The sequence below is a fragment of the Opisthocomus hoazin genome, chromosome W (genome assembly GCF_030867145.1).
Source record: "Opisthocomus hoazin isolate bOpiHoa1 chromosome W, bOpiHoa1.hap1, whole genome shotgun sequence".
NCBI lineage: Eukaryota > Metazoa > Chordata > Aves > Opisthocomiformes > Opisthocomidae > Opisthocomus > Opisthocomus hoazin.
The window spans coordinates 30,704,469-30,723,861 of NC_134453.1; the positions used below are offsets into that span (position 1 = coordinate 30,704,469).

General features: G+C 51.7%; 1 protein-coding gene across 1 annotated transcript in view; it reads left to right on the forward strand.

The window, feature by feature from the left end:
* LOC142365548 (E3 ubiquitin-protein ligase RNF38-like) overlaps nt 1-19,393 on the forward strand; it is a 255,509-nt gene that overhangs the window by 20,846 nt on the left and 215,270 nt on the right. The window lies entirely within an intron of this gene.

Sequence of the window (19,393 nt, forward strand, 5' to 3'; positions counted from 1 at the left end):
TTGCCCTCTAATTCCAAGCTGCTGGCCCTGTTATCCCAGCACCGCAGCAGCCAGGTGACAATGTGCTCGCCTGGGTGGCGGCTGCAATCTTTCCGCATGTCTCGCAGCTCGCTCAGGGACAGGGACCGGGTGATGATCTCTGTCTCTATCTACCGCGATGACCCTGGCTCATTGTCATCCCTCCCGGAGCCATCTGCTCTCTTTGCGTCTTTCTTTAGTTTCACAGGGGCGACTGCTACCGGCACAGGTTGGTCATTGGGCTCAGCCGCGATGCCTGCTGCTGGAGCTGGGGCTGGAGCCGCTGCCGTGCCTGCTGGGGAAACCGAGGCAGACCCTGCAGCTGTGGCAGCGGCAGTGCCGGTTGGGGGGGCTGTGACTGCCTGCTGGGCTAGAGGGGCTGCAGGGCTGTCTGGGGGGGCAGTGCCAGTTGCAGCACCTGCTGCTTCGCTTCCCCCCATTTCCCCTTTAAGGCACTGAATCAGGTTGAACAGGGCTCGGTAGGCATGGGCTAGACCCCAGCACATTGCTGTGATTTGTGTCTCTCTGGATTTCCCAGGGTGGCAGCACACTTTTTGCAGATATTTTACTAGTTTGTCTGGATCCTGCACTTGTTCAGGGGTGAGTTTAAAAAACACCGGGGGTGCCCACTGCCCTAGGTACTTGCCCATGCTGTCCCACACACCCAGCCACTCGGAGCTATCCAGCCCCGGGGCAGGTCTCTGCACGATGTTCTTAACTACTTGCTTAACCCTAAACAAAACCTGCAACCCATTCAGGAGGCAGAACAATAGGAGCGAGCTGGCCTGAGCATCCCACGGGTACTTGAAATTCTCAAAAGCCATTAGGACTAGCCTGAGGGAGAGAGGGGGGGGCGCGAAAGAGTGGGGGAAGGTATCCCCTGTGGTTTTCCCCACAGACTGAGTTTGATTATTAACAAATTCTAAGACATAGGATCCGAGGTATGGAAATGACCGCAGTGCCGCATGCAAATACAAGCCTAATCTCATGCACAGTAATGTTATTATGTCATAAGTCGACATCGTACAGTACAGTGAAATCATTATCCTGATCCTTTTCCCCGCGTTGATGAACAGCACCACAGGGAGCAAGTACAGCAAGTATGGATTCAAAAATCACAACCGTCTGATCAAAGTCAGAAACATTTTTTACCGGCGACTATTTAACTAACACAGTAAATGCGTACAACAAATTATAACAAAATCTAAGAAGGCTGTTTTAACACCCGCTGCTCAGCCCTGTCGTTATCCCTGCCCCATGCTTGGGCGCCAAATATAATGTTCTGGTTTGGCTGCGACTGGCAACAAAAGCGCCACGCGGCCGCCCCTCCCCCCGCCGGTGTGCGGAGGAGAATGGAAAGAAACAGGCAGAAACTGGTGGGTCGGGATAAGGGCAGTTTAACAGAACAGCAAACAAAGGGAACAGGAACAACAACGATACAGATAAGGAGAAAACACAACACAAACCGCACAACCCAGAGAGCCGCCCTCCACGACTGCCACCGCGAACTCCTCAGCGGTGAATGAGTTCCCACCCCCCAGCTCTCCCCCACCGGAACCCAGCATGATGACACATGGTATGGAATATCCTGCACTGTTTGGCCAGGTTGGGGTTGGGTCAGCCCGCCCGGCTGTGCCCCTTCCTGGATTCTGGTGAAAATTAACCCTGTCCTGGCCAAACCCAGGACACTCATCCAGGTAGGTACTGTGGGTTTAAGGGCCCTGAGAGCAGCCCCTGCTCCTGGAGGTTTGGCTGTCTAGGCTCAGGTGCAACTTAGATATAGCACAGTTGTGGTCAGCCCCCCCCCCCCCCCTTCCCTCTGGTGACTATGGGGAGAGCACTCCCGGGTAGCTCTGCTGGGAGCCCTCAGCTAGACCCACCCGCACTTCCCTTGGAAACTGCTTTTAAGCTGAGGCTCTAGCAGCTGGCCCCCACCTGAGCTACAACTACACCACAGCCATGCCTGTACCTGGCCATAGACCCCACTGTTGCAGACCCTGACCTGGGGACAGACTTTCCAGCCTGGCCTCAGACCTGCGTCATCACCGCAGACTTGCCTGGCAATTGGGACTCTTGGTTGAACCCAGCTACCATCCCCGGGCCTGCCCTGCTTGCCTCACTCAGGTACTGTGGGACTGGGCCCTTGCTGGCAAGGTCACTGCTTCTGCTGGTCTTGTTATCATGCTCAGCTCCTGACTCCTCTTCCCTTAGGGACCAGCCAGCCCTCACTGCACCCTGAGAGTGGGGCTGCACACCTTGTAAGTGAGGTCACTGCCCTGGCCTGCCTTGCTGTCACTCTTGTCTCCCAACTTGCCCTCCCTCACAAAGCAGTCACTCTTAGTTTTCCTTGAGAATTTCATAGCCTCTCTCAGTTAACAAATGACAGGGAGCAGAACTGGTCATGTACGTAAGCTAGTGTGTAATGGCGTGATGACATGAATGGGCATTCTTTATCATTGCTAAAGCCCTGCCTACTTTAAAACAATCATTTAGACTACCTGTTCATCAAGTGGGGTCACTTTTTAACCTTTAAGAGACTGCCTTAGGTACTGAAACACCTGTCAGGGAGCAGCAAGAGCAGGGCTGCCCCCTCAAAGAAGGTGAGCTGAAGCTGAGGGCAGCCACAACATAGGCCAAGCAATGACCTCACCAACAGGGCACAGTCCCACAGCACTAGAGGCAGTGTGGTGACAGCAACAGGTCCTATCAGTAATCCAGGGAGTCAGAGCTGCAAGCTGCAGCGATGCAGAAATCCTGGGATGGCCTTACATAATTTCTCATTCTTAGAGTAATTGATGACTATGTTTCCCATCCAATTTCTCCATTTCATCCAGGAGGATCATGGCTCAGGATCTGTCCGTGCCGCCCCCCCTTTCCACACATACCTTTCCACCAATTTCCCTATCTTTTCCAAGCACCCATCTGCTTCCCCCAGAGGGCCTTTTCCCTCTGTAACCAAACCCTCCTTCCCAGACACACTCATTTAGTCTGCTGACTTCAGATCAGGATCCTGCCAACTATGACAGATGTTAGGCACTAATTAGCAAAATGTCATCATGACTAGAGCAGGCACTGATATGGCGATACCAGGATGCTTGACCCATCCTGTCAGAGTGTTCTCCTGCTAGCTAGGGAAAGCAGCCAGCTGGAGGTCCTGCGATCCCTGGGACCATTGATGTTCAAGAGCAGGGTCCTACCTGGGTACCCAAACTCTACTACCAGAAAGGAGCAAAATAATTCACTCTCCAAAACTTAACCCCAGAGCCCTAGAAAGCAGGCACTCATATTGACACTCGTCAGATAGTACAGATAACAGCTATACATCGTTAGGATGTAGCACCTTCAACCATGTGGTTAGCATCTTTGTTAACCAGGCCCACTGTCTTTTTATCACCTCCCCTTCTTCTTCCGTGTTCATTCAAGATAGGTTTGATCCACTTTGCCAGCACCCACTCCGTCTGTCCATTATCTGTAGAAATACAAGCATATCCCCTCCCCCAAGTGAGTAGTCACACTGGACCTTCCCAAACCCCTTTATCCGGGCAGAATACCGTTACTAACACCACATCATTGTCATAGACATTTTGTTTGTTCCCCTGTGCCGAACAGCTGGGGGGGTCACTATGACCTCCTCTAACATTCAACCAATTCAGGACAAAAAGGGTTTTGTGTAGACAGTCTATCGGGGATTGCTCTCCCCCCTTTTTTAAAATATTTAAATGATCTTTTAGTAAGCGATGGGAACGCTCAACCATAGCTTGACCGGTGGAGTTGTATGGGATGCCCCGTACATGCTTAACACCCCACCGCTGAAGGAAACGGGCCACCACCTGAGACCTGTAGGCTGGGCCGTTATCAGTTTTAATTTGTTCAGGTACTCCCAACACTGCAAAGGCTTGCGCCCAATGTCACTGGGTTGCTTTGGCATTGGTAGAAGTAGCTGCTGTTGCCCAGATGGCAGCTGAACACGTATCGACAGAGACATGGATGTGCTTCAAATGCCCAAACTGGGGGAACTCGGTCACATCGGTTTGCCAAAGTTGTCTGGGCTGTAGACCTCGAGGATTTACACCACCATCCTGTATAGGAGTGAGTCTCGCACAGTCAGGGCAGGCTGCAACAATAGCACGCGTATCTGCTTTAGATAATGAAAACTGTCTTTGCAGCGCCGCCGCAGACTGATGGAAAAAATCATGCGCTGCTCGTGCAGCATCAAAGCTCGTGGACAGTTGTACGGGAGTGGCTGTCACTAGTTGGTCCGCACAGTGGTTGCTCTTAGGTCTTGTAAGAGTCTCCATTTTTCGGACTTTTTCTGAATGGTAAACACAGGAGTATTCCAAGGACTAGTGGACGGGACCAAGTGCCCCAGCTTCACTTGTTCATCCACCAATTCTTGGAGATGGGCGAGCTTTTCAATAGACAGTGGCCATTGGTCCACCCAGATCGGCTTTTTTGTCAACCACGTGAGCTTCAGTGTAGGCCTGGATGTGCTTGCTTCAATGGCTGCTGTCAAAAAGGCATCTGAATGACACAACCCCATTGTGATAATACGTCTCTGCCTAATAGCCAAATATTGGTATTCAAGACATGAGGGCGTGCTTGTGCCAGCAACTTACCATCTTGGTCTACAAAGGTAATGAACTCAGTACTCATTTGTGTCGCTGTTGCACCACCGATTCCTGTCACCATGTCCGACACTACCGTCAATGGCTATGACTCTGGCCATTGGGCCCTCGGGATTATAGTAACATCCACTCCGGAGTCTAACAACATTTTCTGGTCTTTTAGTACAACGCCGTTCGGTCCTTTAATAGTGATCTTTCTTATGGGCTGTTCTGTGGAAAGAGATTGTACAAATGCCACCAAGGGGGGGGTCCACTTGAGCCAAAGGTGTCACTTCCCCTATAGTTAGGGTCAGTTAGGGGGACCTGAGCAATAAAAGGAATCAGTTGGGCAACCTTGCTGCCTCGTTTGATGGTTAATGGTGGTGTGAATACCTTTAACATAATCCCTATTGGGCCTGTGAAATCTGCATCAATTATACCTGGTAGGACAAAAATTCCCTGTCTAGATGCAGAGGATCGCCCCACCAACAATGCACTCAGCCCATGACCTAAAGGTCCTGTGGCTACCGAGGGGACGACATGCACCTTATCGTCTTCTATAGTGATGTCTTGTCCCACGGCCAGATCGACTCCTGCGGAGCCGCTTGTGGCGGCTCGGAGCTCGTCGAGACAGCCATAGCTGTGGGGAACTTTCTTGTCCTCGCGCCCCCCATCCTGGCGCTGCTCTGCCTGTTTCCCAACAAGGGGGTACCATCCTTTTTAAACTGCGACCTGCATTGAGCTGCTTTATGCCCGAACTTGTCACATCTATGGCATGTCCCTACAAATTCGTCAGCCACCACCTTTTGCTTCTTGATCTGAGGACAGTTTCTTTTGTAATGGTCTTCCTCTCCGCAAATAAAACAACCAGTCTTTGTTGTAGCACCTCGATCCCCTTTCCCCATTTGCAGGTCGTAAAGCAGCGGCCATAGCAGCCGCATGTATTCTGGCCTTCTCTCTTTCCTCCGCTAAGCGAGGTAATCGGGAACAAGCCTCCACGTACAGACTAAGGGTAGACCCACTAGGTAGGGACGCAATTATCTGTTGACATTGAGTGTTGGCATTTTGAAAAGCTAAATCCTTTCCTACTGCACCTTTTGCTTCACTTGGCAGATTTGGTGCCGCATCTAATGCTTCCTTTAATCGGTCTATAAAGTGCATGTACGGCTCATCAGGACCCTGACGAATCTGCGTATAAGGTAATACAGGCTTCCCAATCTGTGGTAACTCAGTTAAAGAGGCCAGGGCTAAGCTCTGTGACTGTTGCAGTATTCGAGGGTGTAGCGCTGCTTGAGCCGCCCCATCGTGGAAAGCACCAGTACCCATGAGTTGGTCTAGTGTAACTACACGTAAAGGATCATCGGCACCTAGCTGAAGGTTTTCCATCATTGCAACCTCACATTTATCCCGCCACTTATCCTTCCACAACATAAAGGCAGTGGGGGGCAACACCAATTCCAACAAGGCTCGGGCATCAGCTGGCACTAATATGTGATTTTTGAAAAAGGTGGTAACCAGCGTCATAACTTGCTTGTTATCCAAACCATAGTTCATTATGGTTTTTTGTAACTGACTCACTGTTTTCCAGTCAAAAGGAGCCCATATCCGTTGATTCCCCTGCGTAAACACCGGGAATGCTGTTAAACTGTTTGGTAGCATTTGTCCTTCAATTACAGCATTTTCTATTACCCCCCTCCATTGTTGTCCCATATTAAAATTAGGGTCGCGTATCGGGGGCGTCCCGTCTCCACTCCGACCTCCAGCGGCCACACCACCCCCCTCTGTACCGCCGGGTCCCTGCAGACCACACCCACCACGCACGCAATCAGGCTTTTGAACACCGGATGCCCCCTCTCCTTGCTCTCTCCACTTCATGCCCCTCTTCCACGCCTCACGTTCATCATCCCCCACTCCCTTACCATATTTACTGCGTAAATAGTGATCAGCGTCAGCTAAGCTCATTTCCCCGTCTTCCAGCATTAGCCTAACCCAGCGCCGTTGCGAATGTTCTGGTGGCGCACTTTCGTTAATGCTTCCATTATTTGACCCCCCTGAAATCACCTCCCCCACCCCGTCCGACTCCCCACATATGTGCTGCTCGACCGCTCGCAAACCGTCCGTTATGGCTTGGTGAGCCTTTCGGTATGCCTGTTTAATCGTGGCATTACGGGATCCTTTATCTAGTCGTTGCATCTCGTCCAACAGCTTTGTCATTTGATCCTGTTGCTTTCTCAATGCGTCCGTAAGTTCACTTTTATGAATCTTTGGGTATGATAGCGATGTTGGTCCTTCGGGCGAGTCAGTATCCATTTCTTGAGAATCAGAGTCCGGAAGCGGCATATTCTCCGGTAGTGGTGGAGCCGTAGGTGGCGCTGGTGCCCAGTCTCCCAATTCAATACTCGGTCCTCCCCAGAACTCCTTTTCACTAGGACGAACGGGATAAGCCCGGAGCGCCGTACAGGGATCTTGATACTCTCCTGCGGGTTGACTGATTGCATAAACAGCTCTCGCGGCGGCTGCAGCCACAGTAGCATCGTCCTTCATATCAGCAATCATATTTTTAACAGTTAGGAAAACAGGGGCTAATTGCCGTGCCTCTTTGTTTCCAACCTGCACAGAGTCCCACAAGTCCATCCCAACTCTGCCACGCATCCAGATCGAACAGCTGATCCGTTGTTGTTATCAGCTTTCGGCGGCGGCACCATAATAATAGTCCCAATATGCCTCCTTCAGTTAACTTAGCGTCGGCTCGATCCGCCAATTCCAACAGGCTTTTCAGCGCCGTGTTTTCCAACGCTGATACAGTGGAACCCATACTGCCGATGTTCACTCCCTCCCCGGCGTGCCGCGGATCCGCTCCTGCCTTTCTCGGGCAGCCCGGCTTACCTCGCCGGCCGGCAGTCCCCTGCGTTCTTCGGCTGCGGTAAATCTTCAGGGTCACCACAATGCCGAGTTTCAGCATCCGTGAAAGGACGGGAATGACTCTCACACGCATTGATACGATGCACAGTCGGTTCCTTTGTTATTCCGCCTGTGCGGTTATATACATTTTCCATATCTGTACACGCGTTTACGTTTATTCGGATAGGCTACAGACATAAATCACACGCTGTTCACACGCCCCACATTCCCTTATGATTGGTAACTATGCACTAACGCCAATAGCAACAGACTGCCTCCACATCCTTGAACACATGTTGTTTTTGCTAACCCACACCATGTGCACTATCAGCACTTTCTCAATGGCTATTCTTAGCTGTCTTTTCCAGCGGCCTGTTCAGTTATGCTGTTTTGCTTAAGCGGCCTAGTCGTGCTAACTCTCAAGATACATCAACCCCAACACAGTAGTAACCAGCTGACAGTTGGATTTTATATTGTGCAATGCAACCCTTTGAGCCTAGTAGACAGAAAATTGGCTGCACCATCTTAAAGTCCACTTATCCAGTCCATATTTCACTGATTCAACTGTAAGGATTCTATGGGAGATCATGACAAAGGCCTTGCTGAAGTCAAGGTAAACCACATCCACTGCTGTGCCCTCACCCACAGAGCCAGTCTTTTCACTGTAGAAGGCAATCGAGTTGGTCAGGCACGATTTGCCCTTGGTAAATCCATGCTGGCTGTTCCAAATCATCTTTTTTTGCTGTTTATGTCTCAACATGACTTACAAGTTCTTCAGTCCTGTGGGATATTGAGGCTGCAGCAGGTGGGGAGTGGTGGAGAATATGTCAAATGTATAATAATTCTGTCACACTGTGCTTGACCCTTTAAGAGGAAGCATGTCCAGCCTCCATGTCCAATGCAACACTTGTCAAGTGATTAGAAAAGCCAGAGCATAGTCCATGGGGATGGCTGGCTCTGAGGCACAGGAGAGAACAGGAAGAGGGAAATGCCTCAGTGATGGCAGTGGGTGTTATTCTCAGGTTTTGTTTTGAAGGGTAAGCCATGCCTTGTGAAGGATTCTCAACAGAGCATGGAGGGCTCTAGGTAGATGGCCCTCCTGGCATCTCTGCTTCCTGGGTACTGCCCCCAAACCACGTGCTTCACCTGTACAGAATCACAGAATCACAGAATCACAGAATAGTAGGGGTTGGAAGGGACCTCTGTGGGTCATCTGGTCCAACCCCCCTGCCGAAGCAGGGTCACCTACAGCAGGCTGCACAGGACATTGTCCAGGCGGGTCTTGAATATCTCCAGAGAAGGAGACTCCACAACCTCCCTGGGCAGCCTGTTCCAGTGCTCCGTCACCCTCAGAGGGAAGTTCTTCCTCATGTTGAGCTGGAACTTCCTGTGCCTCAGTTTGTGCCCATTGCCCCTTGTCCTGTCACTGGGCACTACTGAAAACAGCTTGGCCCCATCCTCCTGACACCCACCCTTCAGATATTTGTAAGTATATATTAGGTCCCCTCTCAGCCTTCTCTTCTTCAGGCTGAACAAGCCCAGCTCCCTCAACCTCTCCTCGTAGGAGAGATGCTCCAGTCCCCTCATCATCCTCGTAGCCCTCCGCTGGACTCTCTCCAGTAGCTCTTCATCTTTCTTGAAGTGGGGAGCCCAGAACTGGACAGAGTACTCCAGATGAGGCCTCACTAGGGCAGTGTAGAGGGGAAGGAGAACCTCCCTTGACCTGCTGACCACACTCTTCCTGATGCACCCCAGGATCCCATTATCTTTCTTGGCAGCCAGGGCACACTGCTGGCTCATGGTTAACCTGTCGTCCACCAGCACACCCAGGTCCCTCTCCACAGAGCTGCTCTCCAGCAGGTCCACCCCAAGCCTGTACTGATGCATGGGGTTGTTCCTCCCCAGGTACAGGACCCTGCATTTGCCTTTGTTGAACCTCATCAGGTTCCTCTCTGCCCATTGTTTCCAGCCTGTCCAGGTCACGCTGAATGGCAGCACAGCCTTCCGGTGTGTCTACCACACCTCCCAGTTTGGTGTCATCAGCAAACTTGCTGAGGGTACATTCCAACTCTTCATCCAGGTCGTTGATGAAGAAGTTAAACAAGGCTGGGCCCAGTACTGACCCCTGGGGGACACCACTAGTTACCAGCCTCCAACTAGACTCAGTGCCGCTGATGACAACCCTCTGAGTTCTGCCATTCAGCCAGTTCTCAATCCACTTCACCGACCACTCATCCAGCCCACACTTCCTCAGCTTCCCTAGGAGGATATCATGGGAGACTGTGTCGAAAGCCTTGCTGAAGTCTGGGTAGACAACATCCACGGCTCTCCCTTCATCCACCCAGCCAGTCATGTCATCGTAGAAAGCTATTAGATTGGTCAGGCATGATTTCCCCTTGGTGAATCCATGCTGACTACTCCTGATAACCTTCTTTTCCTCCACTTGCTTGATGATGGCCTCTAGAATGAGCTGCTCCATCACCTTTCCCGGGATGGAGGTGAGGCTGACCGGCCTGTAGTTCCCTGGGTCCTCCTTCTTGCCCTTTTTGAAGATTGGTGTGACATTGGCTTTTCTCCAGTCCTCGGGCACCTCTCCTGTCCTCCAGGACTTCTCAAAGACGATGGAGAGTGGCTCAGCAATGACATCCGCCAGCTCCCTCAGCACTCGTGGGTGCATTCCATCGGGGCCCATGGATTTGTGGGCATCCAGATCGCTTAAGCGATCCCTCACACAGTCCTCCTCGACCAAGGGAAAGTCGTCCTCTCTGTAGGCTTCTTCTCTTACCTCCGGGGCCTGGGATTCCTGAGGGCCAGTCTTAGCACTGAAGACTGAAGCAAAGAAGGCATTCAGTAGCTCTGCCTTCTCTGCATCCTCCATCACCAGGACACCCGCCTCATTCAGCAGCGGCCCCACATTGTCCCTAGCCTTCCTTTTGCTGCTGATGTAGTTGAAGAAGCCCTTCTTGTTGTTTTTGACATACCTTGCCAGCTTCAATTCCAGGTGGGCTTTGGCCTTCCTCATCACATCCCTGCGCACTCTGACCACATTCCTGTACTCTTCCCAAGTGGCCTGTCCCTCTTTCCACATTCCATGGACCTTTCTCTTCCACCTGATCTCTGCTAGAAGCTCCTTCTTTAACCATGCAGGTCTCCTGCCTCCTTTTCTAGATTTCTTTCTCAGGGGGATGCACCACTCCTGAGCATGGAGGAAGTGGCGTTTGAAGAGCGACCAGCACTCTTGGACCCCCCTGCCTTTGAGAGCCCTGGCCCACGGGATTCCTCCCAGTAGCTCCTTGAAGACGCCAAAGTTAGCCCTCCTGAGGTCCAAGGTTTTGATCCTGCTTATCGCCCTGCTTCCTCCACGCAGGATCCTGAACTCGACCATTTCATGGTCACTGCAGCCGAGTCTACCGCCGACCTTCACATCCTCCACCAGTCCCTCCTTCTTTGTTGATACAAGGTCCAGCAGAGCGCCTTTCCTTGTTGGTTCCTCCACCACTTGCATCAGAAAGTTATCATCGATGCTCTGTAGGAACCTCCTGGATTGCGCCTGCCTAGCTGTATGGTCTTCCCAGCTGATGTCAGGGTGGTTGAAGTCCCCCACCAGAACCAGGGCCTGTGACTGTGAGGCTGCTTGCAGCTGCCTGTAGAAGGCCTCATCAATTTCCTCCTCCTGGTCAGGTGGCCTGTAGTACACACCCACCGTAATGTCACCCTTATGAGCCTGTCCCTTAATTCTAACCCACAAGCTCTCAACTGGTTCCTCATTTGCCCCCAGGCCAAGCTCAATGCATTCCAGTTGCTCCCTCACATATAGAGCAACTCCCCCACCTCTCCTTGTTGGCCTGTCTTTCCTAAAGAGTCTGTAGCCATCCATGACAGCATGCCAGTCATGCGAGTTGTCCTACCACGTTTCTGTGATGGCGACCAAGTCGTAGCCGTCCTGATGTACAATGGCTTCCAGCTCCTCTTGTTTATTGTCCATGCTACATGCATTGGTATAGACACACTTGAGCTGGGCTGTCAATCTCACCCCCGACACTGGCACGCCAAGCCTAGGCTCATCCCTAGTGAGCTGGGCGATGTCCCCTTCCCCCTTTGAACCTAGTTTAAAGCCCTCTCAATGAGCCCCGCCAGCTCGTGGCCAAGAATCCTTTTTCCCCTTTGAGATAGCTGAGTTCCACCTGTTGCCAGCAGGCCTGGTGCTGTGTGTACGTCCCCATGATCAAAGAAACTATAATTCCATCTATGGCACCAGTCCCTGAGCCACCTGTTAACCAGGTGAGTTTTCCTGCCCCTTTCAGTGCTGTTCCCTGCCACTGATGGGATGGAGGAAAACACCACCTGCACCCCTGATCCCTCAACCAGTCGCCCCAGTGCCCTGAAGTCCCTTTTGATGGCCTTGGGACTTGTCTCCGCAATCTCGTCACCTCCAACCTGCATTACCAAGAGGGCGTAATAATCAGAAGGCCACACCAGACCAGGGAGTTTCTTAGCAACATCCCTAACCCGGGCCCCAGGGAGGCAGCAGACTTCCCTGTGGGATGGGTCCGGTCAGCATATCAGGCCCTCTGTTCCCCTCAGAAGGGAATCACCTATGACAATTACCCTCCTTTTTTTCTTAGCCGAGGCAGTCGTAATACGTGGGGCTGACTGACTCGTCCTGTGCAACCCCCTGGATGGAGCTTCACCTGTGCCCACATTCTCTGTGGCCGGTCCCTCACATTCCAGAGCCCCATATCTGTTGCTTAAGGGCAACTGGGCAGGTGAAGGAGGCCGGGAGGGGATTCTCTTGCCACCCCGAGCAGGGACCCATTTCCATTCCCCCCCATCTCTTAGGGCCCCTCTTTCTGCTCGGTGGCAAGAGGGTAGGGGGTTCTCTGCTTTCTGTGGAGCCGTCTCCTGCTGCCTCTGCCTTCAGGGAGGGCAGGGTGCGCTCCACCAGTCGATCTCCCTCTCACACTCCCGGATGCTCCTCAACCTCTCCACTTCCTCTTTCAGCTCTGCCACCAGGCTGAGCAGGTCATTCACCTGGTCGCACCGAACACAGCAGTTGTCTCTGCTGTCCTCCTGTACGAGCGCCAGGCTCAGGGACTCCCTGCAGCCAGAGACCTGAACATCTGCGTTCTTGCGTGGGACCTCTGACTGAGTCCCCACACTCCTTCTAGCAAGAGCTTTACCACGGGTGGTAACCATGGCTAGAATATCTCCTGGGTGGGCGATGCCCACTACTTGAGTTGCTAGGAGGGGCGTCTGCACCCTGCCTGTCGCCTTCCCTGCACGCCCTGCCTGCGCCAACTGCCGCGCAAACTGCTGCGCCGCTCCCGGGCTGCTGCGCCGCCTCTGTTTGCCGACTCTGTTCGCCCACGCTCCTGGTCACTCGCGCTCCCTGGGGGCTGCTCTTATCCGTGAGGGTGTTTGGCCGCTGTCACACTCGACTCCACCCCCGCTGAGTTAGAGCTGCCACTCGTTGGCACCTCCCGCTTTCCCGCTCGGGGAGGGGGGGGCTGGTGTCTCCTCTCTCTCTCGGCGCTTTTTGCCGCCTCGCCGCTGCGGTTTTGCCACTGGAGAAAGGGTCCCTCGGCGCGAGCCTCTGCTCCAGAGCCCTTCACCTTCAGTAGCTTCAGTACCTGTGCATGAAACTATTGGTTGAGACTGCTTGGGTGAGAGACGCTCTTCCCTTGGCTGTGTCTAATGTGTTGAGATGGGAAACATTCTTCTTTTACTGTATGGGCCCATTGAATCTTCACTCCAGCAGAGTCTTTCCATTGGTTTAAGTAGTGTCTGGATCACCCCAGAGTGGTGCAATAGTTCTCTCTGCTGTACCCTGGGGGAGAATCTTATCCCAGTGCAGTGAGCCCAAATCTCTTGGATCCATTTGCGCTCTTAACCCAGACATTGCAAGCAAAACAGTCTTGAGTCAGGGAATTTCACTGAATTGAATTTATTGCCAATTGCATCAACTTATAATTATGGGTTTGGGTACTGAGAAACAAGTAAGAGTCAAGCATACACTCAGGGAAAAAACCCTTTCTCCTTTGCCTGTATGAACTTTGATCCAGGCACCTCTCCTCCCTCCTTCCTAGTCTCCAATGCCCTTGCTTTTGCTGCATGTTACACGCAGTCCCTTCAGTGAGGTGGTGAGCAGGCACAGGAGGTTGAGGGTCATTGTGGAGTGGTTTCCTTTTTTTGTCACTCCTTGTTTATTACTCTTTTAAACTGCTCCAATGGGGATTCCTCCACAGGTTGCAGTCCCCTTTGTGTCTCTGTCTGTGTCTCCTCCAGTATCTCCTTCTCTGCTCCGGCATCTTTTGCCCCCAGCGGCTATCGCCCTTTCTTAAATATGTTTCAGCAGAGGTGCCATGTGCTTCTCTGATTGGTTCCAGTTTTGGCACCAATGGGTTGGTGTCATATGTTGTTGAGCTGGCTTGGAATCAGCTGTGGCCAGCAGAGGGCAGCCGGTGACCTCCTCCCACACACATCACCCCTGTAGCCCCCGCCCCTAATACCTTGACAATTAATGCCAAATACACTCCACCCCTTGCCTCTTCGAAACACCTTGATATACATGCATTATAAACTCTGCCCTTCTTCCCAAACAATAGGGATTGCCATGGTAACAATGTGTCTGTGCATTGGATATGTGTGGCAAGTCTCGGTAGTGGGGGGTGGGGGTGGGGGTGCTGCAGGGATGGCCTCTGTGGGAAGAGGTAAAGGGCTGCCTAGTGCCGGACACAGACAGTTTCAGCTATCTCAGCAATGGACCCACCACAGGCCAAAACTGAGCCAATCAGCAAAGTTGGTGGTGCCTCCGTGAAAAGGGCAAAAAAACACTGGGCAGCAAGAGGAGGAGAGAACAAAAAGAGTGGGAAACAACAGAAGGAACACCAAGGTGAGAGAAAGGAGGAGGAGGAGGTGCTCCACAGTGGAGCAGATATTCTCTGCAGCCCGTGGAGGACCCACGTGGGATCAGATATTCACCGCAGCCATTGTAGGACCCATGCCAGAGCAGATGAATGTTCCCAAAGGAACTGCTGCCCATGGAGAGCCCACGTCGGAGCACATTTTCCTGACAGGACTGAAGCCTATGGAGAACCCATGCCAGATGTGGTCGGTTGACCTTGACTGGATGCCAGGTGCCCACCAAGCCATTCTATCACTCTCCCTCCTCAACTGGACAGGGGAGAGAAAGTATAATGAAAGGCTCGCGGGTCGAGATAAGGACAGGGAGATCACTCAGCAAATTACTGTTACAGGAAAACCAGACTTGACTGGGCAAAATTAATTTAATTTACTGCCAATCAAAAGTCTGAGTAGGATAATGAGAAATAAAAACAAATCTTAAAACACCTTCCCCCCACCCCTCCCTTCTTCCCAGGCTCATCTTAACTCCTGTCTTCTCTACTTCCTCCCCTCTAGCGGCGTAGGGGGATGGGGAATAGGGGTTGCAGTCAGTTCATCACACGTCTCTGCTGCTCCATCCTCCTCACATTCTTCCCCTGCTCCAGCGTGGGGTCCCACCCACAGGAGACAGTCATCCACGAACTTCTCCAATGTGGGTCCTTCCCACGGGCTGCAGTTCTTCATGAACTGCTCCAGCATGGGTCCTTTCCATGAGGTGCTGTCCTTCAAAAACAGACTGCTTCAGTGTGGATCCCCCATGGGGTCACAGGTCCTGCCAGCAAACCTGCTCCAGCGTGGGCTCCTCTCCACGGGTCCACAGGTCCTGCAGGAGCCTGCTCCAGCTTGGGCTCTCCACAAGGTCAGAGCCTCCTTTGGGCATATCCACTTGCTCTGGTGTGGGGTCCTCCACAGGCTGCAGAGAGGATATCTGCTCCATTGTGGACCTCCATGGGCTGAAGGGGAATTTCTGCTCCAGTGCCTGGAGCGCCTCCTCCCCTTCTTTACTGACCTGGGTGTCTGCATAGTTCTTTCTGTCATATATTCTCACTCCTCTCTTTTCCGGCTGCTGTTGTGCAGCAGTTTGTTCCCCTTCTTAAATATGTTATTACAGAGGCGCTAACACCATCGCTGATTGGCTCAGCTTTGGCCAGCAGTGGGTCTGTCTTGAGCTGGCTGGAACTGGCTGTGTCCAACATGGGGGAAGCTTCTGGCATCTTCTCACAGAAGCCACCACTGTAGCACCCCCACTACCAAAACCTTCCATGCAAATCCAATACACCAGAGCAGAGGAAAAGAGTGAGAAGGAAGGAACAGCAGAGAGAAATTGCTATGTACTGACCATAGACCCCACCCCCCCACGCCACTGTGATGGGAGAGGACTCTGCAGTGAAGGAGTGTTTTGGGTGTGCGTGGCAAAGTTTTTTGTAGGGTGGGGGGGTGAGGCTTCAGGAGTGGCCTCTGTGAGGTCAGGGGCTGCCCTGTGCCAGACACAGCTGTTGCATCCAGCTTGCCAGTGGACCCACTGCAGGCCAATGTCAAGCCAGTCATTGAAGCTGGTGGCACCTCTCTGAAAACATATTTAAGAAACGGAAAAATCACCAGACAGGCAGTGAAGGAGAGAAAAAAAAGTGTGAGAAACATCAGTGCAAACAGAGAAGGAGGAGGAGGAGGAGGTGCTCTAGGCATCAGAGCAGATATTGCCCTGCAGCCCATGGAGGACCCACACCAGAGCGGTTGGATGTTTCCTGAAGGAGTTGTGGCCCATGGAGAACCCACACTGAAGCAGATTGTTCCTGACAGGATTGCAGCCCATGGAGAAGACCCACACTGGAGCAGATTTTTTCCTGAAGGACTGCAACCCGTGGAGAGGACCAATGCTGGAGTAGGGGAAAAGCATGAGGAGGAAGGAGAGGCACAGAGGAACTGATCAGGAGCTCCCCATTTCCCACTCCCCCTGCACCACTCTGGGGGCAGGTAGAGGAGTCAGGAGTGAAGGAGTGAAGTTTGAGATTGGGAAAAGGGAGAGGGGGAGTGTTGTTTTAATTTTTTTTATCTTTGTTTCTCACTATCAAAATTTTTTTAATTGGTAATAAATTAAATTAATTTTTCCCAAATCAAGCCTGTTTTGCCTGTTACAGTAACTGGTAAGAGATCTTCCTGTCTTTATCTCGACCTGTGAGCTTTCTTGTTCCTTTTTTCTTCCTATTTTCTTCCCCTGTTCTACTGAGGAGAGGGAGTGAGCGTGCAGCTGGGTGGGAGTTTGGCTGTTAGCCAAGGCTAACCCACCACAGTATGTACATTCAGTAAAACTCCACCCCTTGCACCTGCAAAACACAAAAATGTAGAAGGTTACAACACTTTGAACATATATCCATTGCAAACTCCACCCTTTGTCTCTACAGACTATTACTGGGTTTAACCTCATAATAATCTGAACTCTAATTACAAACTTCAGGCCTTGTCCCTGCAAAATACACAGCTGAGAACATTATAGCCCTTTGAATATTCACTATACTTTAGCCTACAAGCAAATTATTAAGATACTATGAGCAACGGGTAACACCACCATTAGAGGTACCAGTAGGTTCATGACTTTGCTGTAGAGCTCCATCCAAACCTAAAATGGGTGGCGATCAGTTTTCACTTGATGGCAGTGTGAGCATTTCCTTATTTGGGGAGTAAGATGATGCACCAAAAGGCTTTGATCTTTTAGAGCATGCTCCACATCCTCTAACAGCATTAACTGACCTCTGAACTTTCCCCTGCACTTCTAATTTCTATCGCGCAACTTGAGATCTCTGAAGGGCTTTGTGACCCCACTTCTCTCCCTTTTCCTTCAGGAACATCGGTATGTCCCAGCGTGTAGGGCAGGGACATGGAAAATTTTCAACCCTTCTTGGCGCCTTTTTTGAGTTTGCCCATGCTACTGGACTCTGTATCATCCTCGGCTATGCTGCTAGTCTTACATCTGTCTTCCAGCATGTTCCCCCCAGTACAGTACATATAGGTCACTCCTTGATCAATAGTATGTCCCAGCATCTTGTCAGGCAGTGCCACAGGAGCATTAGCAACTGCGCTTAGCTGTCAGAGCTTTCGAGCCATGGCATTAGTGATCACTGCCTTTTTGGGGGGGTCCCTTCCCCCTTGCCTGTAAACACACTCCAGCAGTCCAAGCAACTGCAGTCCATTACCTCCTTCTTCCCAGTCCTTCCACGAAAGTCTCTCATTTGCAGGATTGGGCCATTGCTCCACGTATCCCTCCATCAGCTGATCCCAAAGCCTTCCTTTCTTGCGCAGAGCAGCATTTACAAGTGGCATAGGCCCCAAACTCCCCAAAGCAATGCTCTCTTGAGCTATCAGCTGTATCCCAGCATCTCCAGTTTCCCAGCAACGCCATAGCCACTGCAGGTACATCTCCCTGGGGTGGCAGGTGTAGGTGCTGTAGGTGCTCTGAGTAAAGGACTACTGAACGGTCACATTCCAGGGAGCAGTGCTCCCATTTTCATAGGCCTGCTTACTCACTGTAACCAGGGTGGTCTGAAAGGGTTTGGTTTTTAAGTCACCATCGGAGTCCTCGATTTCCCCATCCCAGGTGTTTGGGTCCCACTCTGGGACAGTCACTTTTAAGCTCTCTGGCTGCTCCTGTAGCAGTCTGGGCAGTTCTGCGCACAGCTTTCTATGTGGCTATTTCAGTGCTAGTAGTTGCTAACTTCTGACCAAGGGCTTCCATTTCGGAGCACACAGCAAGCCCCAGTGCACCCCTGCAGCAGAGCAGCACACTTTTCTCCAGGCATCTCACATTCAGCACAGCCCCTCTGCAGCTCCTAGGCTAATGCTTTCAGATCCTGCACATGGTGATGGTCCAGGTTCCAGGCCACTGGGACATGGGCTTGGAGAGGGACTTCTTTCCAATTGCCTTCCCATCTGGCAGGAGCTCTCTCTCTGGTCCCTTCCTTGACTCTTCCCTGTTTCTCCCCTATTTACACATTGTTTGCACCTACCCACTCCATAGGCAATGGGTGCACCACTACCACCACAACACGACAACACAAATTTCCAATACCAGAACCAAGGCTCCCTCTGGAGTTTCAAAGTCACTACCGTTATTCCAGTCCCAGGCTATGCCAGGTCCAGGAGTTGCCCTCATTCTCTACCAATTACTGCTGTGGGCAAACCAGTCTTGAATTAGAGAATTTCACTGCATTTAATTGATTGCCAGTTACATCAGCTTTTAATTATGGATTTGGGTATTGAGAAACAAGACAAACAGTCAAGCAAACACTCAGGGAAAACACATTTCCCCCCTCTTTTCTGGTCTCAACTTCACTCAAGACATTTTCTCCTCCCCCCCTTCCTAGTCTCCAATCCCTTTGCCACATGTTACATTCAGTCCCCTCAGTGACATGACGGGTGTGCAAGAGGTTGGGGTCAGTGCATAGTGGTTTCCTTTTTTGCCACTCCTTGTTTCTTACTCTTTTCAACTGCTCTGGTGTGGGCTCCTCCACGGGCCAGGCCGCAGTCCCCTCAGAGGCATACCTCCTCCTGTGTCTTCTTTTGCGTGTCCTCACGTCTCCTCCAGTATCTCCTTTTGTGCCTCCTTTGCTCCAGCAGCTATCACCTTCTTAAATATGTTTTAGCAGAGGCGCCATGTGTTCCTCTGACTGATTCCATTTTTGACACACGGTGGGTTGTTTTTGTCCATTGCCAAGCTGGCTGGAACAGGCTGTGACTGGCACAGGGCGGTCTGTGACCTCCTCCCATACAGGTCACCCCTGCAGCCTCCGATCTCCCCCCTCAGCTACCAAAACCTTGCAAGTTATGCCCAGTACACCCAGGTCAAATTTATCCCTACATTTCCTGTTCTTATTGGTAGTCTCTCTCTGAATGATTATAGTTCCTTCAGAAATGGAAGCTTCTTTACAGGACTAAGACAGACACCTATGTTCCTTGCTCCTGTTTGTTTGCAA